Here is a 27,219-nt window from a genome sequence, read left to right on the forward strand (position 1 = left end):
AGGAGACTTTGGGGAGCAAAGAGAGCAATCACACCTTGGAAGGAAAAAGAGAAAGAAACTGGGAAGTGGGCCTGAAAGAGGAGAGCAGGGGAGAATTGAGAAATGAGGTTTTGGGAGAAGAGATAGGGCTTTGGATGGAGTTAAGCAAAAAATATTGCTAAAGGCTCCAGCTCTCTGAAATGTCAGCCAAGGTGGCTGTCTGTAAATCTCTGGGTTTATTTATTTGTCTTGCCACAATATATAAAAGAATTTATTTAGTTAGTGAAATGCATTTTTCTTGCATTCTGCCTATTCTCCCTTTGGTGTACATGCTAACAGGAGATTGTTGAATAAATCGATGGGAGAACAGATGTCTTTGAGCAGTTTTCCATTGGCAATTTATTCTTGCTATTTAGAATTTTTAAGAATATGCAAACTTTTGGAAAAGTTTGCATAGAATGTGCCTAATTCATGCAGGCTAAAAGCTCAGGATTTTGTACTTTATTGTGAAATATGGAGGGCTGACAAATGGCTGGATGATATAACCCTGAATCACTTAATCACTAACATGGTTGGATTGCCAGTGATGTTATTGCACCAGAAAGTGCTCCCCTAAGTGAAAAACAGTTGTACACTGTATTCCAAAGACTATCTTGGGCAGTGAATTAAGTAGTCTGGACAATTAAATGATTTGGTGAATGCTGGAATAGATCAATCAGTCTTTGATTATGGTGTTCAGAGAAGTAAAGAAGTTATGGAAAAAAAAGAGAGGAGTTCTGTTAGCAGTATAGTTCTTCCACTTAATTTATGAGGTTTCATAGAATTTGTCCAATTATACAACCAGATATGTCACATTAGGAAAAAAGCCTTCTTCCTTTGCTCATAACAATTAGTATGTCACTTTTCAGGTGGGATACCTGAAGGTGGCAGAAGGCCTTGAAAAGTACTGTTCTTCATATAAAGATTAAGAGTAGGTAAGGAGTTTAAAAATTTCTTTCAGTATTTTTCTTTCTTTTAACTGTATATCAGCTCAATGCTTTGAAAAGTTTCCTTCCTTGTTTAATCTGATTGTTGGCTTACAACACTGAGCTGCAAACTGAGCTAAACCTAAACCCCAATGAATTTGTAGTGCCTCATCTACTAATGTCCACATTTTGTCACAGGCTTCATAATTAATTAAGTACATAACAGTGTGTTTGTACCTGTTGGCAAATCTATAGCTGATCTACTCTGAAGACAAAAATGAGGAATGCAAAATATTTTCACAGCAACTATCAAAAATACTATTTGTCTTCTAATATGGTGTGACATTTGTTTAATTTTGGAGTAGGTTATTAAGAACCAAATATTAAAGACTTCTTGTATGTTGGGAACACATCTAGTGTTCCTAGATCCTGATGGTCTAAGTCTGTTCAATTTATATATAAAAATATGCAATATACATGTATATATAAATTTTCCCTCGCTGAGTGTCACACTGACACATGCATGCATAAATTAGTCTAAAAACAAGGCAGATGGGTTGCACAAATTTTTTTGGGCTGTTGTGATGTAGGTACAGTGGACAAACCAGTCCTGAAAACTAGAAGGATAAGAGTTCTCTGCCATGTCATTGAGGAGAAGAAAGGACAGACTTGTGATGTTAGATGCTGGAATTGTCAGGTTCCATGTGTTGAACCAGCTGCTGTGAACAGAGTGGTTCCTGGCATCTGGTGTGAATCATCTGCTGGTGGCTGGTATATGGACCCATAATCATCGTATCACAAACAGGGAAACTTTGTCTGGAGTCCATTTGAATGCTGACTGTTGCAAAGGGTCTTTGTCTTTAGCAGGGATCGAAACCCAGGATGAATAGAATTCTGAACTATTCATTTAAATCTTGGCTGCAGGAAACATTATTTTCCTTATTTAGACTGGTCTGGAAAAGGTGGATGCCATCCTTGTTTTGAATTTTGTCTCTTTGGGGTACCCATCTCAAAAGCAGACTGAGCAGCTTTTGTCACATGTGGCTGATGCACAAAAGAGGCTGGCATCACAGGACTTGCCTTGCAGCTGACCTCTGGGAGTCTGCATCCACCGCCTCCCACGGGGGTCTGAGTGAGTGCTAGAGCCCCAACAGCTCAGAGAATTCTGCCAGCTTGCATCAAGTTTACATTAAAACTCGAAAGAAAGAAAAAAAATTCAAACCTTTCAAATGGAGAAACATTTTTTGAATTGAGATTTATTACTTGGTTTCATAATCTGTTACTTGACAGCAGCTGGCTATACAAAGTGTGGAGTCTATTGGATTAGTTTATATAACAGATGGTTCTGTTTTCAAATTTACTCCAAATGTTCAGATGCTTTAGTAAATTAATATTTCCCATCTGATAATAGCTCATGGATTCAGCTTTAATCTTTGGTCTTTCAAAAAAAAAAAAAAAAGAATTAATAAAGACCACTGGGAATCATTGACACTCAATTTGAAAATGATAGCCTGGGGAGTGGCAGGTCTGGGGCAAAATGCATAAGAAATTGCAGTAAGAGTATTGTACTGAGGTTTAAGCTAAAATCACAGTGCATCCAGTGTTAATGTGTACTTCTCAAAATATTTTTATTGGAAAATTTTGAGACCTGTTTAATGTCTTAATTGTGTACATTTTATGAAAATCAGTGTTGAAAGAACATAAAACAAGACCAGGACAATAAATTAATTAAGCTTCATGGAAGTTCTGTGAAGTGGGTAAGACTATCATTGTAGTGCAACATCCTATTGCAAATAATAATTCTAATGAATGGTCCATCCCATATATATTTTTAAAAAATCATTGGAAGAAAAAGGAAAAAGAAATCCAAGACAGCTTTTAAGCACCTGCAGGCAATACAGTGTTGTCTGTTTCCTACTCAGTAGACATATGGAGATGTTCTATGTCTGCATGTCAACCTTATATCAACTTTCAACAATTTTTTTTCTTTGTCTTAACTGAAATCTTAAAAAAACCTTACTAAAGGATGTGAGGAAAATAGGACCTGCAACCAGTGAAGATACAGTTCCAACATAAATTTGCTCTCTGTATATAGATGTGATATAATACCAGTTTATATTGCATAGTACTTTTAATTAGGCAGCCCACTTCTTCTGTAGAACTCCAGCCTCATTAATGACTATGACAAATGGTGCTCATTGAAGATTGGTCTTTATTTGGCAGTTCTTCACAGTCTCATTTTTCAATATATGACTATATAAATTATTTATTGTGTGCCATCCAAACCCTGTCCTTAAAAATAGAAATTTTACAGAAATATTTTTACTGGGCTCATGCATTAGTGCCAGTGGATCAGTTCAAAGAGAATATGTGACTGTAGACAGGATTTCAGAACCCTGGAGTTACACGCCCAAACTCCACACAAGATGTAAAGGGAGGGTGAAGATATTTCAGAGGGCTGTGTGGATTGACTCTTAGGTTGAGTAGACAGCTGTCCAGGGATGACACATAGAGGGTTACTGAAAATAAAAAAACGTTCCTAAAATCTTTCACCTGTAAAATCTTAAAAATCTTACTCAAGAGTATGAGATCATACATCCTTGCACTTTGGACAGAAGCCTATTCCTTATCCTTGGTGAAGTGTCTAAGTTCTTGCTTTCAATAAAGAGCAGGGAACATTATTATTTCAGAATTTGTCTAGAGGATGAGGCAGTAAAGATTTGAGGTTACTCTTACTGTGTTGTTGGTTGTGCAACAGTTTACTGGTTAAGCATTCACTTGGCATTTTAGAAATCCAGGTTGCATTATTTTCAATCTCACTCTGATAGAGGAATAAAAAGTGTGCTCAACAGCCATTCCACTGTGCACTAAAGCAAGTTCTACTCAATAAGGCAAGAAAGAAGACAAGGTGAACCAGTATTTCTTAATTTAATGGCTAGGGCATGCAGTTGAGAATGAAGGAGAAAATGAGTGAGCAGCTGCTACTCAAAACAGGGAATATTTATTTTGCTGCTTTTCCCTATGAGGAGTCCTTAAAAAATATGAAAAACCTACAATGGAGTGCAGGGCTTTCTGATCCAGTCCTGCTGCTGCCAGGAGCCTAAAGCTTGTCCAGAAAGTTTATGAACACCATCCTTTCATGCTGTGGCAGAGTTTCAAAAGCAACCAGTGTTTTTACCCTCCCTTCCTTGCATTCCCCAAAGTCTATTGTGTGGAAGTTTTGAGTATGACTCACCTCAGAAGAAAGGGAAAATTGAGGCTGTACCTCCTACATCCCCAAGGAATGGCATATTGACTAGACTGTTGCCTAACAGGAGGCACCACCTTCTTGGTCAGTTAGATTTTAACAGAAATCAGTGGGAGTAAGCTTTTTAATAGATAAAAATGGGAGTTTCTAGAGCCAAATTAGGCTAAGAAAAGCATGTTGGATTGAAATAGGCCTTTTTTTTATAATGACATACCTCTCAATGAATAACCTGAAGTAGAATTTTAGACTCTTACACTGTGAGGTGATTGAGACTCATGGAGATGAGGTGTTTCCAAGATTGGGTTGAAACAGAAAGGTGTTATAGGAGCTCAGAATGATTTAATCTTATTTTTATCAGAGAACTGTGACAGACTACAGGTAAAACAGTGAAAGAACATGGAGTGGCCAGGCTGACAGTTTAGTTGACATTATAAGAACAGTGTATGTGAAGAGTAGAGCTCATCCTGCGGCCTCTTTGGTCTCACTGATCTCAGTTACAGGAGTAAGAGCTCAGTACACTTGCTGTGTGGTTTCACGCAGCACAGCAAAGAGCAACCATGTTGCCCACTTGAGAAAATTTCAGATTCTTTGACTTTCCCAACAACACCTAAGAGTTGCACCTAGGATCTGAGGCAGAATCAATTTACCCAAGGGAAACTTTATCTACCCTAGCCTTGAGAAGATCCTTCTGCCTCCTGCATGTTTCAGTCTCAGTGTCAGGTTTTATGGCAAAACTCAGGTAGCTCTCCCCATTGAACAGTCAGCCTTGAGCACCATGCACTAAATCAGGCCTGGCTTCACTTGGAAGAACTACATTGTCTGTATCTCTGGTTGTATCTGTGTATGCACGAGGGAGGCACATCACAGCTTCCTAAAGCAGTTTGCAGTAATGCATTAACACAGGAACAAAAATCAGACCAAAAAACCACAGGACATTCAATCCTGCCATATATGGTGGATCCTCACGTGTGTCATCAGTGCTCTGGGTTCTTGAGCACAGCTGTTTAGCACTTGAGCTGACAAAGTAATCTGTAGTGGCAGAAGGCTTTTGTCTTCCACTAGGGGGGAATGGATACACATACTTTGCTGGTGAGTTAACAAATCTTTGCTGGCTCATGAGCAGATTATGAGACTTGGGGGTAGTAGGTTAACTGGCCCTAAGGCAAGGATTAAGAAAGCCATAGCCTCAAAATAGAAACACACCCCAAGAATGATGCCTTGTTTTATTTTATATGTCTGTATTTCTGTGAGCTTTCGAAATACTTAGGTCAATTTTTTTTCCCTGTGACCAAGAGGGGAAAAATATGAAAATGTAGGACTTTAAGAAGAACACCATGTATTGCAAGATGCACGTAAAAGTGTATGGATAGGTGAAGCAGATAACCTTTTGGTGACTGGAAGCTGGGTTCTCAGTTCAAAGCCCCTGAGCTGCCCTCACCAGAGACACCAGTTCCTGTGCTACACACAGTGGCCCAAAGCTCCCTCCATCCATTCACTGCAGTCAGTCGCAGCTGACAGGGCAAACCATCCTGTTGTGTCTACATCCAGCTACTGTGAAGCAAAGGTGACATGGCCTGACATTTAGAGACCTTTCCAAAATCCAAAACAGTGATGTGAAGATCCGGGTTCTTGAATCTTTGGTGGCTGAAGTTGGGAGAGCTTTTGAGTTTGGGTCTCAGTCAGGTCCTCACTGCTGTGGTGTGCCAAGGACTCCTGGCTTCCCAACAGCTTTATAAATGGAAGCTCTTCTGACTGTGTCTCCTTGGGCCTCAGTTACTGCTCTCAGCTTTTAATTTCTCTATGTGTTCATCCTCCTGTTAATGCCAGATCCCCCCTTTTCCCACCCCTGTGGGAATGAATTTTCATTCACTATGGGCCTCTCCACTTCCCACTGTAGTCAACAAGTGCTTTTCTATGGACTTCCATGCAAACAAGATCTGGCCTTTCCTATTTTTTCTCTCCTCACCCACCCACATCTGTCATCTATCTATTCTTATGCTGTTTCTCTAGACTTTTTATTTTTTTTTTAATTCTGTGTCCAATGTTATAAACTTCATAATTTTTTTTTAATATTTCTCTGGCCCCTTTATGCACTGTAATCTGAACCTTTTGCTCTAAACCTCCCTAACTTTTCACACACCCATTCCCTTTTCCCTCTTTCATTTTGTTTCTTTTCCAGCATTTTGCTTTCCTAGTTTAACCTCTCTGACTGACATAGGAAACAGAAAAATAAACAAAAGTACTAAGACTTTCATACAGTAGCTGCGTGAGGTGGTGGTTTGAATTCATCAAAGGGTATTAGTTTTTCAAATTTTAATAGCCTGGGTAGGAATCTTGTTCATTATTAATCTGTGTTAGAATTGTAATGAAACACTGTGGTGGTGGTAATTAAATTTCAAGACAGATGCTTCATAAATAAAGAAGCATTTCATAAATATCAAATTATGCCACTATCCTAGCATGTGCAGGTTCTCTGTCATTACAGAGATGTGATAATTATCACTGGTTATTCATTACAATTTAAGAATGCATAAAGAATAGAAAATGTAGGCATGAAAGGGGGAAATACCTGTAGCACTGTATTGTGGTACACTGAGGCTGTACCTTAGATCTTTTATATGTGAGTTTTAGAGGGTTTTGCCTTTTTAAATCAGCACTCATTTCAGCATGGAAAATTAATATGTAGTTAAGTAGTACCTGTCTTCAACAGTACATTTAACTGTTTCATTAACAGTATGTTTCACTAACTGCTGAATAGCCCTTTTTCTTGCACCAGGCTCTCTCTTTGAACACTACTCTGTTCCCACTGGTGCTTTCATAGATATGGCAAATTTGAAAACTTATTTCTTTGGGTTTTAAAAATCTCTCTTGAAGTGAGACTGACAGACCTGTAGTTTCCAAAGTCCTCCTTTCTGCCCTTCTTGAAAACTGGGCCAACTTCCAGTGAGCTGGGACCTCTCTGGATTTCCAAGACCACTCAAAAATCATGGAGAGATGTTTTACAATTACTAAAGTGTTGCAGTGAAGTCCATTTTGTGAATTGGAGAGACGTTTCACTTACGCATCACTGGCACACAACACTTCTCTATTTGCATATAAATAGCAATAGACCCATCCTAGTATTGTATCCACGTTAACATTTTGTGTGTGCAGAGGTGTGCTTTGTTGTGTAATTCCAAATCATGTGCTAAAGTCCAGTCAACACCTTTGTAGATTTAAATGCAAATCAAATAGTTCTGGCATTTAATTTTTATTAATCACAAAGTACTCTAAACTTTCTCAGAGTCTGATCTTTTCATCCTAAGCTTATTTGATCTTCATCCAAGTAACCAGCATGATTCAGTGTTCTCCCAGGATATAATATTATAGTTTGCAAAGTGATTGTTAAATGCATTAATAATTTCAATGGGATCATTAATAACATCTCTTGTCAGCGACCTAGCTTGGATAATAACTTTCTTGTGACTTGCATGAAATAATTATTTTTTTTCTGGGGGGAAGGGTATCCTTTTCCAGAGGTTTCTAGATGTCTTTTAGTTGTTTTCCAGTGGCTGAAATAGCTTTTAACAGTGGTATGTCTTGAGGTTTATGCATTCATTTCTAAGAAAATGTGATAATTGGTTAACCAACCATTCCTCTGTAGTTGTCCTGATTGCTTAACCTAACAACTCCACCAATATTTTCTGTAAATAACAGTAATTATATGTATTTTTCATAATAATGTCTTGTTGATACAGAATAATTTAAGGCAGCAAATGTCTATTGACAGAAATCATTAATCTAATAAAATAGTATGGCAAAGACATGTCTTGTGGACTGAAAATTAATTTGGCTGAATTTCAGTTTATAAGAGCAATGCTGGTATTTTCATATCAAGAAAGACACCGGATTGCAATGGGTAGCTCTCTGGCTGTTGGCATATTGTAAAGAAACCCAAAATGCAATGTAACTTGGAAAGAGACAGTAATCACCTTCATCTCCCCATTTAGCTCTGCCAGTTTGATAGATTGCTGTGTGGCAACATTCATCTTGCAGATCATCATATCCTCCTTGAATGACAGCAAGCTATCCCTGTGCACCTCCAAATTCCCTATATTGCTGTCTCCTGCTTGGTCTCTGTGGAATAAAGCAACTACTTTCTGCCCACAGTTCCAGCAAGGATCCCCCTTCCTTATCTACCTTGCTATGGTATGTAGCAATGGAGTCAAGGGCCAAGGTGTTGTCCTTTATCAAAGGAAATAAGTCAATACCGAAAATTCAGTTGTGGAAACAACAATATATCCTGCTAAAACAATGAGAGGGAAATCCCTGCCAAATGTTATAACTCACTAGCAATCAGTTCTGTAAGTTGTCTCTCTGCACTGTCTGGTGTGAGCAAGCCAGATTTCACTGTTTTAGGAAAATGAGAAAGTCTTTAGGTAGGTCTGCTTGTAACTGTCCTTCACTGAAACACATTCTGCTGTCTCTTTCCATCTGATGTGTCAGTGTTGTACAGCTGAAGAGCAAGATTTATTATGCGTTATCAGCAGCAGTCCCACCTTTCAGTTTTTTGCACATACGTGGAAATGGCAGGATGGGTCCATAGCTGTAGACTACAATGGTTACTGAGGTTGGTGTTCTTTGCACAGTGAATACAGGTGCAAGATAATTCATTTCCTGTCCCATCCCTTGCAATGTTCAAGACCAGGCTGGATGGAGCTGTGAGCAGCCTGGTCTAGTGGAAGTTGTCCCTGCCTATGGCAGGGGGTTTGGAACTAGACCATCTATCTAGTTGGTTGGCCTTCCAACCCAAACCTTTTTATTGTTCTATGATTCCGTAATTCTATGTTTTCTGTCTTTCTAAACCTAGAAATTTTAAATAATATTTATCAGAAGCATACTGTTATAATGCTACTTTTGGAGGGTTATCTTGGATATATTATGTTTCAGTCAATTCCCTAGGTCAAGTTAGAGCCTCCTATAAAAATCTTCATCTTAAGTCAGCAACCAGCGTGTGCAACAGAGCTGGTGGTAGCAGCTGGGAAATGCAGGCATTCCCACAACGACCGTGTCATTGTGTGCATTGGCATAAGCATCACTCTTGGAAATTTGCCCTCTTGTGCTTGCCCTCTTTCCCTACCTTTCCCAGAAAACAAAAAGCTCACCACTTCGTAGTGGTTGCTTTACTCTTCTGAATCATTTCACTGAAGCAAAGCCTAAAAAAAATAGGGGTACACAGTTAGCTAGAGACAGAATTTTCCAATAAACTCCAGCTCAGACAATGATTAGTAGAGTGGAAAGAAGGATATTCAATCTGGCCTTGTTTTACACAGCCCCTAAAGGTGTTATTTATTATCAAGGTACTAAACAAGATGATAGTCAAGCATTGTAGCTTCAGTTCTGTGGAGTTTTGTATCCTGTAACTTTGATCTTCTTGGCACATAGGCAAACTGGGTAAGTATTTATCTCTCCTATTCAGATGAGGGGCTGAAATTTATGTTGTTAGCATTACAGAATCATAGAAATTAAAGATGGAAAAATTTTATTAGATCATCTACAGTAGTAGTTCATCATCTTGCCAATACAAGCATTTTACTATAGAACAATGACTGCTTGCCCAAAGCCGCAGAGAGAATCAGTGTCAGAGCCAGGATTAAAACTCAAGGAGTTTCTGGCTCCCTGTCCTCTACTCTGACGGCGAGAGCATTCTGCAGAAAAGCTAGATTGTCCAAACATTAACAAAAACCAGCAGGGATGATTTGATTAATTCAGATTTGTTGCTAAAAGGCCTGTAGTGTTTTTGATTAGCTCTTGGGCCCTCATCAGGCTTAGAGGGGTGTGTGTGGTAAATTTCCTTTTACCAGTTTGTTACCTACAAGATCCTGAAGTGATGTGTATTCTTGAGAAACATGCAATTAAAACACTACTTCCAGAAAATCCCTATGGATCAGCATCTTTATGATAAATAGGTCAGACTTAATCCTGTAAACTCTTGAAGATAGGGGCTATGTTTTCAATATGTCCATATAGTGCCTTACTGGACACTCTGAAAAGTACTGTGATATGTGTTAATAATAATAAATATTTATTTATTGGACATGAGAGGTAAAGTTAAAAGTTATTTCTGAGGGGTAGATTTTTTGTTCATAAGCAACTGCCCCATGAAAATTCCATATCCTTAACTTGCAGGGCTATTTGTGAATACTGGTTATTCTGCATCCCATATATATTTTCAAGCATGAGTAGCACATGAGAGGTGCTTGATATTTTTATTATTACTGTATAGCACCCTGTATATATACATTATAGATGATTATGTAGCACCTACAGAAAGAACACTAAAAAAGTCAGTATTTGCTGCACAGCTTGATTTTCACTTCCACACCAGAGTCTTCACACACGGGTTTCTACAATGAAAGTATTATTATTGGTACTGGAGAAACTGCCTACTATTACAGATTTCAGATGTATCTCATTATATGGTCTTGTTTTCAGTAGCTAAACTTTAACAAAGTAAAGAAGCTTTTCATTTATATGTATCCTCCTCAGATAGGATTTTCTGAGAAAATTTCTAAGAAACTTAGAAGAAAAATTGCAACTATTTTACATCTAAATCCCTGTGTTTTGTAACAGGAATAGAAAATTTGTCAAAAGAGGATCTTTATGTTGGATGCCTGCTTTCTTTCTGTTTTGAACAAAGTTTTCAGGATATTCGGAGATGTTCTGGAAGCAGGTTTTCTACACTTAACTTTTTCCCACTTAAAAATGAAGTTTTCCACTGGTCTGATTCTGTTTACTCTTGAACACCAAGTCTTCTGCCTCTTCAATGCTCTTTTGGTCCTTCCCCCGTTGTCAGATGACTTCTCAGACACTAAAAAATGACACTCAGTGTTGAGTCTTGCATTGCATTTTAGCAGGAATCTGAGAATGAGTGGTTGCACGCTGTGGCAATGCAGAAGATAATGAGAATTAACTCTGCATGCAGCTAAGGTTGTGCTTTCACAATCACTTGAAGATGATCTAAGTAGATGCTTCTGCCAAAAGTGGTGACCTCACCTATCCTCAGACAATGGTGGCATATTCCTGCTTCTTGACTTTGAAAGAACTAATCCAGATGACATTTACTAACTTTTCAGCTGAATTAGCTTCCTAACACTGTATCCATGAACATGATAGCACAGAAGTGGGAATAAGGTTGCTTACCTATGACAGGGACAGGGAATGTTAGCTCATACAGGCAGCAGCTGGAATTATCTTTAATTAGTGCTAGCAGTCATGTCTTCCTCACCTTTCCATTGATCATATATAATCTTTAAATTCAGTCAGCAGCCTGTCAGTATAGAGATTAGTGAATAAGACATGGTTGGTAAATGCCAACAACTTTTTAACATGCTACTTGAGATATTTATCTGCTACTTAAAAAATATTAAGGATATTCATAGGGATTTTGTTGTATGACTGTATTTCCTTTATTGTGTTATGGACCACCTGATTTGCATATTTAATTTTGCTGTGGAGGATAGGATTAATTTTATTTTAAATATCTATAATGTAAAATTTGGAAACTAACCTGACCAGCTAGACGCCCTTTAATCAATGAAATGTTATTGGAACTATTAGGTAGGGGTCTCTCTAAATAAACTGTCATTAGGATTAATCATGCTCTGGAAAAGCTCACCTTGCTGTATTGAGTAAATAAAACAATTAATTCTCTACAGATGAATAGTCACACGACAATTTATACATTGTTATATGAAATTAAGCCAATCAAAAAGCCTAGCCATCTAACGTGGTAAACTCAAGGACTGGTTAGGCAAGGAGAACAAAAAGATAAGGTTTCCTGATGGGAGTATCCATGCTAATATTTGTGCCCATCATCTGAGTCTTACCAGTGCAACTCTGCTGTACCCTTCAGTTCAGGCATTCTGGCTTACTTGGAGCTGTAGTGCCCAGGCTGAGGGTAATTAAAGAATAAATTCTTCACTATGAGTGCATTGGGACACTGGAACACATTGCCCAGAGGAGCTGTGGATGCCCCATCCCTGGAAGTGTTCAAGATCAGGTTGGGGAAGCTGTCCCTTCCAATAACAGGGGCATGGAGCTAGATCATCTTTAAGACCCTTTCCAACCAAAAAAAATTTGGTGATTCTGGGAGACTGGGTCAGAGAAACTGAAACTGGTTGGCAAATTCATGATGCAGCTGGGAATAAATGGAGCTGAAGGCAAGAACAACCAGTAAGAGCAATCAATGACCAACTCAGTTGCTTTTCTAAACCATAGTCTGTGCCATGCAGCAGGGTGTATCAGCCCCATCCATGACTCAGGGGTATCAGAATAGTGCAATGTTATGGATGTTGCCATTTCCCTATTTTTCTGTTTTAAAAATATAAAAAATATAAGTATGGATTCAAAATCAAGCACTTGAAAGTGAGAATTACCATTAAGATAATCCCTAAAGGATCATCATCCATGCTACATTTTCTGAGAAAGAGAGATCTCAGTTGGGAATTTACACTGTTCCTCTTCAAGGTTAGCATATTTCCCTGAATTTCAAGGTTATACAAGCCTATGTAAAAAAAACCCAAAACCAGATGTGCCTGAAAAAATGAAATTAGTATACTTTCCCCTAATTTCCAGTGGAGGAAAAAAGGAACAGGTGAGTACATGTAAATAAATCAAGCATGCTGTTGTACTGCTGCACACAAATATCTTCAAATTATTTTTTAAAAATCAAAAATATTTTAAAAAGCGCCAAACTTTGGGATTAAATAATCTTTGCAAAATATAAATAATTTTCTAAAACCTTTGTAAGTATTTTTGTTTGTTTTTAAACTAAATCTGATGAATGCCACTTTGTACAGTATTGTCATGCTTTGTTTGGTGTCATGTACTGTGGACTAACTGAATCAGAGATCTAGCTACACAATGAAAATCAGACAGATTTTGTATTTGTTGAATTGAGGCCAAAGAAGTAAAGTTATCATAGAGTTCCATTAAATTATGCTTTAAATATAAGCACTAGATTTGTGTTAACTTCAATTGAGTAATATGTAAGAAATAAACAGCTCACTTTCCAGCTGGGCATTTACAGCCTTTGGCAGGTAACTGCAGTAGCTCCAGAGAAATTTAAGTGCTCAGGTTAAGTTCCATGCATAAGAACATGAGGCATAAGAAGAGCTGCAGCATATGAGAACAAGGGATGATCCCAATGAAAAACACATATGTGCATTTCATATCCTATGAATTCTCTGGCTCCAGTTGGAGATCATGCCATTGTTTCTAAATAGCTCTGATATTCCCCCCTGTGTCAGTGCTCAGCATTGTTAAAGTTTAATACTACTTTTGTGCTGTTCAGTTTTTTAGTTTTCTTGGCATACTCCACTGAGGAAGAGGAATGCTCAGGGCAAAAATGAATAACTTAATTGCTGGGCCAAATTCTGAGTCCCTCAACTGAGCAGAACTCCCACTAATTTGAGAGGAACTTTTGTTCAATTGACTGCATAACTTGAACCATTGTCCCATGTTAGCCTCTGGTAGCTTGGTTAGTCTCATTGCAAGATACACAGGGAAAACATCTTAATCTTGAGAAGCTGATTCTAAAAATGTGTCACTAAAAACCCTCTTCTAAAACAGTTTTTATGTTCTAGCTTCACTTTGATTTTATATTCTCAGCTACTGGTGGAGCAGGTTACTTCTCTACTAGCTGAGGCTTTGGTTTTGAGTTATCCTGCTGCATCCTGGGAGAGCAAGAATAAAATTTTGGACGGTTTTTCAATAAAACAATATCTGTTTGGAAATTACTTAGATGTTCTTGCAAGATGATTGCTCTTGCTAATCCAGCTAACTGCCTCAAATTCACTGTAATTTCAGATAAGCAAGCCACTGGGAAACTTTGTTGTGCTGCATTCAAGGATGGTTGCAATTCACAGATGGATAAAACAGGGGGCTCTCCCTCCTCTTCTGTTTATGACAGTCAGTTAGCAATATGTTCTGTAATATTCCTGGAAGAAAGAAATAATGCTGCAAGAAATAGGGCATAAAAGACTATTTTTTAAGGCTTCTAGTCTGGCTTCATGCATGTTTGCTTGGTTCTCAAAGCAAAAGCACCTCATACTATTATTATATGAAAACTATTATTAACATTTTTATTGTTTAAAGAATTTATTTTGAAAAATAATTTAAAAGAGAAAACCAGCCAGCTTCTTGACAATTGACAGCTTTTGTGGCAATAAAGGCAAGTCTTTCAGAACTCCTCAAATTTATTTTACACTATGCATTTTCAAGTCAGAAGGGAAAGTAGCATTACCTTTGATGGAATTTAGATTTGAATGAAAAAAAACCCCAACGTTATAAATTTCAGAGAAATAGAAAATTTCAGCTTGAATTGTCATCTCTTGGTCTCATGTACTGACATTCATGGGAATATTTCCATTCTGTTTTTCATGTCTTGTGACTGAGGTTATCACAATCTTATTTTAAATCTTGTCTTAATAACCTTAGTGTTAAGCCCCTTTTGATGGTTTTAGGAAAAACAGTTTAAGACATTTGTTTTTCATTCAATGACTTAAAGTGGTGAATGACTTCACCATAACACTTGTGAGTTGTTTTTATCTTGATAATCCAAAACATGCACCTTATTTTTGTTCTCAGTTTGTCAAGCTTCAATTTCCAGTTGTTCTTTCTTGATATTTATCTTCTTTAATTAAAAAACAAAGCAAAACAAAAAACCAAAACTACTACCAAAACTATTCTTATTTAATCACTAATATGCTATTATCAGGTCATCTAGTTATCCTTGGACAAATTGACTAGACTGAGCTGTTCTGTTCTGTCATTCTATGACTAATTTTCCATGCTATGATTCATTCTTTGCTTTCCTGAGCACTGCACAAACTTTTAACATCTTTGTTTTAAGTCTGGACATCAAGAATTACACCTACTATTCTAGTAGTGGCCTCACTGGTGAGAATCACATGTAAAAATCACTACAAAATGCAGTATTCAAATTCTACTGCCATAGGGGCCAGGATAGTACCTAGCTACATGATAGATATAAAAGCTGTAATAACATTCCATCCCAACCTTTTCTTTGGTTTTGGTTCCTGTGGTTCTATGCACTCACCATGCCCATTTAGCTCTGAATTTTGGTTGTTCCAAAACTGTAAAGTGAAACCCATCTCAGCCCACAGTTCTTCCCTTTCTGCCCCCTGAATTTTGTGCTGAAACTATGCAAAAATGTGCATTTTTGTTATTTTTATTTAAACAGCAAAAATAGTTTGGCTCAACTGTGCTGAAAACTGGGTCATGGCTTGTTCAAAATATTTGCAGCCCTTTCAAGGAACATTGGTTGTACTTAGGGCTTGTAAGGAACTCTGAATTCAACAGTTTTAGGTGGCAGGTGAGAACATTGTCCTGAAATAAATGAATTTGCTTTTTAATGTTTCAGAATGTGCTATCGTAAGATAATTCCTGTTCATTTTCTTCCTGTGAGTTAGTGATTAAAGTGAAAAGTTCAAATATTTTTGTGTTCAGAAGGTGTCACATTGAATTTAAATTAAGTTTACTGCATATGAAAATCTCTGCATAAGGAATTGAACTCAGGTCTGTTTTCCAACAAAACCTGTGCCTGTGATTTCATGAAAACAGTGCTTTGTATGAGCTGGGCTCAGTGTGGTTGGGCTGAGGGCTCACATCAAAGTCGCATTAGTTCAACAAAGCATCGTGCACCAGCAGGGGAATAGTTACAGCATGGAGGATGTCCTCAGCTCAAAGCAAATATAAGGTCATCCAACAGGAATGTTCAGGCACAGGTTGAATTACAGAAGCTTTTTTAAGTCTTGGTAGCTGACTTGGTGTGTCCTCTCAGACAGTCAGTCATAAATTAATAAAACCCAGCTTAAGTCTCAAGGAAAAAGTAGGAGAAAGGTTATATTGCCTTGCATGTGAAGGAGGCTGGCTGACAAGACAAACATAAAATGTCATAGAGTTTCAGCTGGTATATGGAAACTTGATTGTCTATATGACAGTAATGCACATTGCTGTTAAACAGTATATCTCTTGTGGTGTGTGCTTAATATTATGAAACTTCTGGTAAATGGACTCCAATTCATAGATTTTAATGAGGACTACAAATCTTTTTGGCAAAACAGGCTGGATTTCCAGCAAATACGGAGCAAACTTTTCTTTGGAGTGGAACTCTGTAAAGTCTGCCTATTTCAGGCTTTCTTTGCTTTTGATCTGATGCAAACCTGTAGGCTTAAAAAAAATTCCTATTCTTCAGCAACTGCTCAGTCTAGCTCTGAAAGCTGAATCAGTCTGGATTTATGGGAAGAGTAGGTTTCATACTTTATCTCTAAATGAGAATGGGAGAATTATACCAACTTTGTAGTTCCATCATTCTCACTCTGAGAAGAACACCAGCTAAAGTAAAGTTGTCAGTTCATTTATGTTATTTCAATAAATAGATGGCAGCATGTTTATAGAATTCAGTTTGTTCAAAGAGTGAGGAAATCAAACTGTAGGCATGTGCTTTGGGATGGTAGTAAGAACCACAATTTCAGACTGGCATTGAGAGATTTTAAAAGGTATATTTAATTTATTTAATCTTTATGCCATGTCTTGAAATTGAAAGACAAAATACAACCCAAGAAGTATGGAGCTATTTGGCATGGCTGTGATAAAAAAGACATGGAATCACAGGTTGCTGGATTTTCACATGAAGAAAAATGGAATTAAAACTCAGCAAGTTTTGAAAATTGTTGCAAATTCTAGACCCATTCCAGCTCTTTGAAATACTTGGGAAACCTTGAAGTAACTCAAGGTATGAATGTTTGGAAAGAATGAGTGAACTTTTGGAAAGCAAAGTTCACCTGAGTGAACTCTGGGGACCAGACACCACATGATTCTGCTGTGATGAAGTCCCTGATGCTCCTGTGCAATGCAGTGGACGGATTGAAGGGATTTACAGTGACAGGATATCTACTGGACCCAAACCAGTTGTTTTCCATTTTCTTCAAAATAGTGTAGAACATGAAACCGAAGTCCGGTGTACATTGTTTTGGTTATATAAGAGTGTGAAGAAATTACAAGTCACTTGACTTAACAATACTTAGGAAAACCTTGAGTAGATGCCCTTAAGTCAGTATAAAGGTAAATTTTTCCATGTAACTGCACCTCAGAATATAACACATCTTGAAGACAAACTAATGAAGTATGCATATTTTCAGGGATGCAGGAATCACTCATAATATTTAATAGAATGATTTAAAGGTTGGCCAAAATCCAGTTGGTAAAAACACTGAATATTTTTAAGCTTGTGATAGCAAATATACAAAGTCTTCAGGTATTCCAGAAAGCAGTCACTCTTTGCTTTTAGCAAGCATAAGACATGGTTATAGCTCAATAAAACACATGCATGTGTTCCTCTGTTTCTCTTTCCTTGAACCTTCAATTCAAACTGATACAAGTCATATTTTTCTCAGGTATCAGACAAGAGTCTCCTTCAACTCACTTTTGTAGCTAATTTTCTACTTAAAGTTGCTTCTTGAGCTCATATTTTAACCAGTTGTTTTTTTCTTAAATGTCCTTCTTGTTGAATCTTGTCACTTTCATCAGGTGGTCTCATATTTTCCACTAGAGATTCATTGCTAATTATCAATCCACTTTGCTTCACTGGTGTTTTTATTTCTTTCTTCAGCATATTCTGATACCAGTTACTGTGATCACTCAGTCCAGAGATGTATATGTGACATGGGTTAGTCCACCACTCCTATGAGTCCCAGCAGACATCTCCAAAAGAAATCACCAGTCTGAAGTCCAGAAACAAGGATCACAAAGTTAATCAGGTAAAGAAATGTATATCATTAACATTTAATGAAGAGGTTTATTTGTCATATAGTCTTCCACTCCCTGAGTAGGCCTTGTCAGCTCTAGTGTAACAAGCAAACCCTACCCAGCAAAGATAAATACTAAATTTTTTGGCCATCCCTTGTGAACCAATACCATCATGCTTCAGGTAGCTCTCTTCATATCTGCTACAATACCTAAACAAAATGGGGTGAGTTGAGGACAGAGTTGCAGCCCTAACTCTGAATTTCCTGGCTTTTGTGGGCTTAAGTCATACCCTTAATGTTATTTGAAAGTATTTTTTTGTGGTTTAATATATACTATAACTTTTTCTTTTGTGACAACTGGATTTATACTGGCTTCATCCCTAATACCACTGGAAACTGGAAGCAGGTCATAGTGCGAGCTTGTCTTCCAAATATTTTAAACAGAAAGTCACCATTCGGCACTCATCGCTCTTGTTCTCCAATAAAAGTTCAGTGTTCCACCTCAATTAGAATGATACCTCTTATGTCAATACCACATCCAACTTGTAGACTATTTGTCCTCCTGAATGTTGAAGGTGAAGAAATGAACAAAAATCTCCTTGTACTTTTCTGTTTTCTGTTTTACTCATATGAAAGACCTGCGTTTAGTGAAAGAAAAGGTATGGTTTTTTTCACCAGAAATTCTTTTCTTGCCTTTTAATTTGATTGTTCTTGGTTGATTCGATAATTATTCTATGGTCAAATATTTTTATGCTGCAGACTGCATTCACATTGACCAAAATCTGCCTATCTCACCAGTAAGTGCCATTTAATATCTTCATATTAAAGCCATAGTCCTTGGTTGTCTGAGTAACATTACACCACATAACAAAATAAGTCCATGTGCAGTTGTTGATGTGAAGTCCTGCCTCCTAATGACTTCTCAGGTCACAGAGCTGAAGAGTATTCCTGGAAGTCAAATCACTTTAATCAGAATGCTTTTCATCCCCCATGTGTACACAAGCATTAATTAAAAGGAAAATCCTTGTCTCACCCATTCTGTGTAGCACTGACTGCCTGCAGAATAAAATATGTATGCTTCTTCCTTGAGGAGGAAGTTGATGGATCAGATCCTCCATTTATCAAACCCAGAGTCATGAGAGACAAGGGCATGGAGAAACCTGTGGTAGAAAATGAAAGAAGGGATCAGTGGAAGGAAAATTGTAGAAGACAAGATCTTAAAGAATCCATGGGTACTGCTTGTGTCCCTATACAAGCAGGCAACAGAAAGTTCCAGCCCTGGGGGTTCTCCCACCATCATGCCATACATTTTCTTTTGGGAGAGTGATCTTGTGGTCCCTTCAATGCAACATGAGTGGGGGCTGTCACTGAATCACCAGTCTCACCCTGTCCAACCTTCTGACAGTATGTTCCTGTCATTTTTCTTCACCACTGAATGAACTGGATCATTCTCACTCATAGAAGAACCTCAGAGGCAAGCTGGATAAGAGGAAAAATCCCATAGACAAAGAGGTCAGAAAAAATCTTGAACAGCTGATCTGCCCTCTGTCTGATGGAAAAACTGCTGACATCCCTTTTGTAGTTCAAAAGCTCTTGTATATCCAGGAAGTGAGTAGACACTGAATTCTTTTTGGACAGACAGCTGTTGGCAATTGCTTGGTTCCTTATATTGTCATAAAGGTGTAATTCAGCATTTCAAAGCAGTTTGAGAGAAAAAATTTTAGAACCTATTTCTAGACCTGTTTTCAGGCCTTTGTACTGTTTTTTGCCAGAATACTCTTAGGCTTGTATTTTTCTTCGTGCAAAAATTGATATAATTTGTGGTGGTGGCCATTATGATAAATATATAATTTGGGGACGTGTTAAAATCTGTCTCTTTTAAGGCTATCTGCCATTATTTTTTAATTTTATACATTAAATAATTAAGCAATAATCATCACTGTCACATAAATGGAAGGCCAGATTTTCTCCCTTTTCAAGAAGCTGAGAAGCTGAAACAGCCTTAGCCTTATGCAGAATGGTGAAAATTAAGTTCTAGAAGATATTACCTTTGCCAGCCACTGTCTAAAAGGGATTGCTCAGAACACTGTGTAAGGTCTACATTTGCAGGAGAAATCCCTTTATTAAACCAAACCTGTATAAACTCTCTCTTTCTTTGTTGTCTGATGTAGCTTTCACTTTGAAGAACATCTTTAACAAGAAGGAGAAACAATACCTTTTTACTCTTGAAAGTCAGTTAGGAAATTTTGGCATTTGGCAGATTGAGTGTTACTTTTTTTTGTCATCTTATTGGACCCCAGTTTTTCCTCACCTGTTACAAGATTCACACTCTTGCCCCTTAAATCTCATGTACTTTTCTGACAGTGCAAAGAAGTCAAGATGTTTTGTTTGTTTTTTTTTTTTGGGGGGGGGAGGTGGCATTTTAAATACATTTGGAGATTGTCATGGTGAACCACATGACCTGTTTCTTCCACCTTCCTTCCTTTTTGGTGGCTAGTAGAACTGTGCACAGGGCTCTTGTAATCCCAGACTGAAACAGTAGAAACAGTATTTTTCTAGTAACTGGTGTAAGTACCATTAAACTTAAGTTTTTCATCTGTATGGTTTTGCAGAAACAACAAAAGTTCACAAGACTCTGAATTTGTTAAAAATGGGGCAATGTTCTGGTAGAGGGGACATTTTTCCAGATTTTCAAAGCTCAAAAATCTCATAAAAATGACAGTATGGCCTGTGAATAGTTTTAAGGTCATTGTAGTGCTGCATCTCCAGGTGACAGATCAACTCTTTTTTTGTCTCTGTTTCCATTCTTTTGGGCTGGTCTCTAAGTAGCAGAAGGAGTTTGTTTGCTCCCTCAAAATACATTACTGTACAGAGGAATGTGTGTGTCTATGTATGGACACACATAAGTGCACAAAACCACAGAGGTTAGTTTTAATTTATTTTAAAATGCGTAAGTGTATTTGGGAGATGGAAACTAAGAGAATTCATAATAAGGCTGAATGTAGTCCAGGAACCTTGTAAGATTTGAGAATAGAAAGCAGTTTTCCAATCTTTCATGTATGGAAATACCAGATGAGTCAATGGGTGTTCTCTGAGCTAGGAACTTCCAGGGCTTCTCTCTCTATGTCAGCAACATTGCCTTATAACTTGTTTTTAAAGGCCACCCAGTATCCACAGCCACCCCTGATTTAACTGGAGCTTTGGGTGCTCAGAGCCCCTGAAACTGGGCTTATGGCTGCCATGGTGCTTCAGGAAAGGCAGGCACACAAAAACAGTTTAGAGAAATTAACATCCGGCATTTGGGTTAATGTAGGACTTGCTAAAGGTGACAATTCCTGGTAAAAAATTGCACTAGAGATTTTAAAAACCCAAACCCCGCTTTCCCCCCCGAGACCCTCCAACAAAATAAAACAAAACAAGGACAAAAGCAAAAACCAAACAACCAAAAAACCCCAACAACAACAACAAAACCAACAAAGGAAAGAAAACCTGACTTAATCATCATGTAATAGCACTATGCTTTTAAAACGCTTTTGACCACAAACAGTTTGGAGCAACCAACTGCAATCTATTAAATTTCAGCTCACAAGGATTTTACTTTTTCTCAACCTTTTCTGCTATATTGTATAAGTATTTTTAGGAAATTCATAGTTCTTATTGAGTTTAAAAGAAATATCTAGCTTTGTAACAAGAAACCAATTAATATCTATAGCTTCTAAGGTAGAATTTGGAAACTAAGGAGATTTTTCGTTATTGATTGATGGATATGTTCTATATTTTTTTTTTCTTCTGGGACTTACTTCATTTTAACTTTAGGGTAAAATCCAGCCTGATTTATGCAAGTGCCATTACGTAGAATGCTGGAATTTTATTACATATCTTTCTTTGGGATGAATAAAGTAAGCAGAAGTTGCCTTAGAGACTGTGTTTATCTAGAGCAAGATTTTTTTTTTCAATATCTAGCTTATATGGGAGAGATTTTTACATATAATAATTCAAGAAGGATGAAGGTGTAAGCAACATAGGCAATATTTAAATGCTATATAGGTACTTGTAATTACAGTCATTCTTTTTCCACATAGACCTTTCAGGAGTTTCAATGAGAATTGAAACCTGTTAATCTCAATGTCATGGAAATAATTATTTTTGCAAATGAATGAAAAATCAGCTATGTTTTTTGGGTAATCTGTTTTGGAAGTCACAAAGCAATGAAATCTAATGACTAAATCCTTCTTTCACAGATTTTCTGAGGCAGTTCATTATCAGCTATTCTACTTTTGTAGGGTTTATTAAATATTTTATGGAAAAATCCCATTTCACATGGTATACAGCTCTGTTAAGCTGGTGGTTCTTGTATCTAGGCATAGATGTGTGCTTAATGGCTAGAAGTGTTCTATAATGCTTCTTGGAAGCTGATTAAAGACAATTAGTGTTTGCTTTGGAGCTGTGATGAATTCAAGTCTTTTTAAAGGATTCATCTAGTATCCTTCCTTTCCCCATAATTCTTTTTTTTTTTTTTTTGGCTATGGCAGATACAAAGAGCTGAATGATTTGTATGAATTGATTTTTATCAAAGTTGGCATCAAAACAGTTTTGAGTGGTGTCAGAAGAGGTGGGGATGTGGGGGAAAAGATGAGGCCTTTCTCTACGTGGAGGAAATAGTGTCCTTCAGGTAAAAAGTCTGAGGTGATGGGATCAGAGGGAGAGAAAGGAGCTGCTTGGTGAGCCAAATATCGATAGTTCAGTTCGTGGGTAAAGGGGCAGTAGGAACAGGAGACAGATTTAGCTTGGGAACTCTGATTTGGTACCTCATTCAGAACAAAACCATTTTCAGTTTGGTCTTTGTAACTAACTGATGGAAGAATTAAAAGAAAATGTAAGTGTTGGCGGGGGGAAAAATTACTTGGAAGCATCTCTGCCTACCAATTTTGACAAGAGAATGCCATTGGATTGGTTTCCATTTCATGCAAAAATTGATAGGATATAATCCTGTAAGATTTGCAATGATGGGCATTATGCTGAGTGTATGATTTGGGAATGGGTTAGAATTTGCCTCTTTTGAGGCTGTATGCAGTTATTGTTTGATAAATTGGATATTTAAGCAATAATTATCACTGTCACATAAACAGAAGACTAGATTTTCCCTCACTTCAAGAAGCTGAGAAGAGTGTTAGCCTTATGGAGAATGGCCAAAAGTCATCTGTACTATGACTTCCACTTGAAAACAAAATAAATGTATTCATGAGTTTAATAAATAAATAAGTAACTCACTGCTTACACAAAACTCTGTTTCAGGGGAGATGCTCTGCTTAACAGAGTGAATGAACTTTTAGCCTTCAGCCTTCCCATTTGCTTTTCTGGGGATAAATTCAGACAAAGGTAGTATGTTTAATACAGAGTCTATGAACTATCATGAATTAACACCCTGCACAGCATTCCAAATTCATATTTTCTGAGAAAAAACTTCAGTGTATACTATAATAAATTAGCAATACTACTGTAATTTAGTATATTGATAAAGTAATTTTACTAAAATACTTTTAGTAATGAAGCTATTCTAGAATTAGGCTTTGTCTTGCAGTTCATGGAGCTTTATATACTGAAGAATGAAGCAAAAAAAAATTGCTTTGCATTTATGTGAAAGCAGGACTTTTGAAGAGCATCATACTAATTTTGTAAAGCTTAGCAAATATTTCTGAGATTTCCAGGAATTATCTTCCTGCGTAAAAAAGGTGGTAAAGGAACATTTTCTACTGGAACTAAGGTTACTGGGGAAAGTTCATGGTCTCAGGGAGGTTTTCAGGGTGATTAACCTCAGGTGCCAAGGCTGATCCACAGTATTTTTTCTCTGAGAAATAACTCATGCTGATCTGATTGGATTAAAGAGGTCCAGAAGATCTTACAACTGTCTGTACCAACACTTGTGGATGCAATATTGTATATTCCAATATAGAACATGGCTCAGTAATAAACAAAGAGACAGGTGGAAAGGCCTGAATTAAAAAAGGCTCCCCAATACTTCTTTCTGAGCTCCTCATGTAGGTGATTGGCTGCTGGATAAACTAGATCTGCACAGAAGATCTTCATTGCTTCATGAATTGCTGTCTCTGAAGCTTTTGTTGCTCTGTGTAGATGATTAACACACTTGCAGATGCCTCTGCTCTTTCTAGTCCTGATGTTGTCCCAGCTAGAACACAGGTAAAAGTTCCTCCATGGAGTCAGTCTTGCACAGATCCTCTCAAAGACCCACTGGCTCAATCTCCTCCTGGATGGAGGGAAGAAAAATGTCTTATTATCAAAATACTGTGTCATTTCAAGGTTTTAAGACTTAATGAGGGCCACTGAAAGAGACACAATGGATTTGAGGTGCAATAAACACAGAAACTCCTACAGAGACCCTCTGGGACACACCAGTCTGTGAGAGTTTTGTAAAGAGGAAAGATAAAAGAAAGGTTAGATAGGTCTTCAGTGTGCTGAATGTCTCTCACATTTTTTCATAGAGTATAACTGAACAGTGCTTAACTCAGTCTAAAATTTTACTTTATGGTTGACCTTTTCTAGTTTAATGATGCAGTTTCAGTGGTAGGACACAGGAGACATGCCAGTGACAATGATTAAATAAAAAGAAAACCATTAAGAGAAACCATGTATATTGTTGCCTAGCAGAGAACCAAAACACTGTTCTCCTGAAAGCCACATGAATTTGTTTTCTAGATGTTAAAAAGAGCATTGGACATCAACAGAAAAGAACAGGAGGAGAGCACTGTGTTGTAGTAATTGTCCTTTGGATAATGATCACACTTATTATAATATCTCCATATGATTTTTATATGACAACAAACATTGAATTTACAAAATAGTGTTAGACTTAAATAGTGTGAAGGTCACACTCCAAGCAGATATTTCAAAATGTGCTTCACTTTACTGACTTTAATTACTGTCTCTCTCTATACCTATTTCCAGATATTATCGCAAATCTGATATGGATAAATGAAAACTTAATCTTTTCCCTGTTAATCCCTTTTGCCTTCTTTCTAATCAGTATGAATAATGCTAATCTGTTTACTCAGCCCCAGAACCCAGGCACAGCCTTTGGGTTGGGCTTGAGTCCAGACCTTCACATCCAGGCTCTGCCTGTGTCTTTGCCATCTGAGACCTCTGTTCTGGGCTGGGATAAATCTGTCTCTGAACATATCAGTTTATATACCCAAACTATATATAGACAGCAAAAAACAAGTAGTTTAGATCAGACAAATTTTTAGCAGGCCACAGCTGGATAAAGTGAATCCCTAGATGAGATGATGTGGGCCTGGATCAAGGATTTAGCGAAATGTGAGTATAGAAAAGGTGGAATATGAAAGACGATCTGGAGAAGGAACTTTAAGCATCATTTTGAGACGTCTAGGCAAAAGGGTTGTTTTTATTCTGTCTGGAGTTAATAAGAGCTGCTGCTTTGATTTTTTTTATTTTTTTAAATTTCTGAAGAAAGGCAGATCCCTGACTTTTGTTCTCTTCAAAACAAGAATTGAGATACATGTGTTGGAAGAATATTACTGAAGTCACCCAAAGTGTAAGTATTCAAACAACAATGAGCTTTGAAATGGCATTAAAAAGCACAGTTTTTACACCAGACACGGAATAGGTGCAGTAAATTAAACCTGAGCCAAAGGATTCTGTTAACTTTTTCCAGTGGGCTGATGGTGACAATTGATACTCTTTAGTCCCTGAAGACTTGAAGCTGTAAGAGTAGGCTACCACCCACAAGATTATGCTGCCTTCATGGCCTAGAAGGCAGGCTGATTTTCCTGTGATTTGGAGAATTGGTTTTGAATCAATTATGTTAAGCACCGGGGCAATTCCTTCCTTTTCTTGACACTTGAAGTGAATGACCTGTCAAGGCAAATGTTTGATTTTCTAAATACAAAGTCATTTGGCATATAAACTGCATGGATTTCTTCTTGTTTCCTATCTATAACATACAAAGTCTAAATCTATGTTTGATCAATGGAATGGGAGGAAGCCCTCCAATTTGTTCCTGTTTTGTATTTAAAATGTTCTTTTACATTCCTGTGTGAAAAACACAGAGCTTTTAATAATAAGGTTTTTTGTTTGTTTCTTTGTTTAGGTTGGTTGCTTTTTAATTTTTTTTGTACATTAGAAAAATGGAAGCTTGTTTTTAAGCAGGAAGTAATCTAATTTTTTTGTTGTTGTTTGCTTCAGTGGACTCCAATTACAACTGAACTGGATTTTTATTTATTTGAAGAGGGTTATGAATGTTCATAAAATAGATATTTAGATTACTTGAATGAGTACTATTTCTTCAGGCAGACAAGGCACATAAATTTATTTCATATTTCCAGACATTTTTACTTCTCTGGGAATTTGAAATACATAATTCTCACCTTCCTCTTTCTGGCCTCATCACACATCAAAAGCCCAACAAACAGTACGTGAAATCTGGGTTTGTGTGGTTTTTTCTTTTTTTGTTTGGTTTTTTTGTTTGTCTGTTTTTTTGTTTGTTTTTGTTTTTGTTTTGGATTTGTTTGGTTTTTTTGTTTTTTTTTCTTCTTCTTTTTTTCTTTTTTTTTTTTTAATTTTTTGAACAACTGTTCAAACAACCTCTGTTGTCCAGATATCCAAAATCTCTCAGTGGTATTCACTGTTAAGGATAACCCAGGAAGACTGAAGGTAATAGATTTCATGGGCATTATTTAAGTAAAATTACCATCTAAGTGAAATGGGAAAACATCACATGAAAACTAAACAAAACTGTCTCGTTAAAAGATGTCTTAAGACAAGATGAATAAGAATATAATGGAATCTAGCTTAAAATTGAGGTGAAAAATTGGAAGAAATTTGCAGGAAACTTTTCCACTTTGTTTTACAGAAAATGAATGGATATGTTCCCATTCCTGTGGAAAATTTTGGAGGTACCTCACATAATTTATAATTGATTTTCCACTAAACTGTTGAAGAATCATTTTTGCTTCTGTTGCTAAAGTGCAGCACCAGCAAAAAAACCTGCAGAACATCTTGGCAAATTCTTCAGAAATTACCTCTACCTCAAAAACCTGAAAGTATGATTTTTTGGTTTGTTTTTAAGGCTTCTTGGGTTATTTTTTGTATTTGAAAAAGAAAATATTGTAAACGTGTGGAATACATTAGTTCCATAATGTATTCCTCCTATTCAGTAGGGTCATAGTACTGTAGTATATTT

The 27,219-nt window shown here is 37.1% G+C and overlaps 1 long non-coding RNA gene across 1 annotated transcript; it reads left to right on the forward strand.

Moving 5' to 3' along the window:
- The first annotated feature begins 17,882 nt into the window (after positions 1-17,882).
- Positions 17,883-27,003, forward strand: LOC135301397 (uncharacterized). The gene is made up of 4 exons (XR_010363163.1): positions 17,883-18,014; positions 23,298-23,381; positions 25,488-25,572; positions 26,890-27,003. It is a non-coding gene; the product is annotated as an uncharacterized LOC135301397 (long non-coding RNA).
- Positions 27,004-27,219: the final 216 nt, after the last annotated feature.

This window comes from Passer domesticus, chromosome 5, assembly GCF_036417665.1.
Source record: "Passer domesticus isolate bPasDom1 chromosome 5, bPasDom1.hap1, whole genome shotgun sequence".
NCBI lineage: Eukaryota > Metazoa > Chordata > Aves > Passeriformes > Passeridae > Passer > Passer domesticus.